Genomic DNA, 1,412 nt, shown 5'->3' with positions numbered 1-1,412 from the left:
AGGGGGAGAGGGGGAGATGGGGAGAAGAGGGCTTTGGCTCCTCTTTTTATGTGTTTTTTTTGTTGTTGTTGTTCCCCCTGGGCCTGTCCTATGCAAATTGGGCTTAGGCAGGAGCGTTGTTTGTTTTACCTGAGGTTCTCACTCCGGTCCTCGGACCTTCCTTTGTTCTATTTTCGCGGGCTTTCCCTTCCAGGTCTTTTAGCCACCGCCCTTTTGGACTCCTTTTCCCTGTTCTAACTACCTAACACAAAGAATATTCAAAGTTGATTTCCTTTAGTATTGGCTGGTTTGATCTTCTTGCTATCCAAGGGACTCTCAAGAGTCTTCTCCAGCACCACAATTCTAAAGCATCAATTCTTCGGCTCTCAGTATTCTTTATAGTCCACCTCTCACATCCATACATGACTACTGGAAAAAGAAACAAAAAAAACAGCCTTGACTCTGATAGCTTAGGGTGGATGGTGTCCGATTCATGATCTCCAAAGAAGATTTAGCTTTGGGACCAGGGACCAGGCTTCATCACTCAAGAGCTTTTGAGTAGCAGAGTTTTATTAAAGTATGAAAAGGCACAAAGAAAGTTTCTGATACAGACATCAGAAGGGGAATGGAGAGTGCCGCCCTAGTTTTAGCAAGGGAGCTATATACTTTTTCAGTTGGGTATTACAGTAAATCAAAAGAATGTCTCAAGGTTGTAAAGGTCTTACCAGACCCATTCCCACAATATACATTTTAAGATAACAGGATTAGTCAGAAGGTTCTCAAGAAGGAGAAACATGTCCTCAAGCAGGTTACATTTTTTTTTTTTCTTTTCAATTAGCAATAATCGCGCCTCCGATAAACCTCATTGGCTACGATACTGCCACTGCGCAAAGCTAAGCAGGTTACATTTTTGTTATATAATCCTTAGTACAGAGTTTAAACTGAGTTGTTTTGTTGTGTAATCATCAGCTCTGGGCTTAAAGGGAAAAAACATTTTATGTGACTAAGACTAAATATGTAGAAAACAATCTTTGTTCTTTTCTCCTCCTTGAGAACTCCAGACCCCTATCTCCTCCTTGAGAGCCCTAGACCCCACTCTCCTTCTTGGGTGTCCCAGACTTCTTATCAATTCTTATCAACCTATGTAGAAATTTACTCTCAACTCTACAGACAGTTGTCGGCAAAATGATGTTTCTGTGTTGTAATACACCATTTAGGTTTGTCATAGCTTTCTTTCCAAGGAGAAAGAGTCTTTTAATTTTGTGGTTGCAGTCACCATCTGCAGTGATTTTGGAGCCCAAGAAAATAAATTCTGTCACTGTTTCCCCATCTATTTGCCATGAAGTGATGGGACCAGATGCCCTGATCTTAGTTTTTTGAATGTTGAGTTTTCAGCCAGTCTTTTTGTTAGGGGAAGCACACTGATTGAAACC

At 41.1% G+C, this 1,412-nt stretch overlaps 1 pseudogene; it reads right to left on the bottom strand.

Annotated features, from left to right (window-relative positions):
• Positions 1 to 695: 695 nt before the first annotated feature.
• On the bottom strand, positions 696 to 874 carry LOC122693015 (annotated as a pseudogene).
• Between the last annotated feature and the right edge of the window lie 538 nt (positions 875 to 1,412).

This window comes from Cervus elaphus, chromosome 4 (genome assembly GCF_910594005.1).
Source record: "Cervus elaphus chromosome 4, mCerEla1.1, whole genome shotgun sequence".
In the NCBI taxonomy this organism is placed as follows: domain Eukaryota; kingdom Metazoa; phylum Chordata; class Mammalia; order Artiodactyla; family Cervidae; genus Cervus; species Cervus elaphus.
The sequence above is the reverse complement of the archived record's forward strand: the minus strand, read 5'-3'. Positions and strand labels throughout refer to the sequence as shown.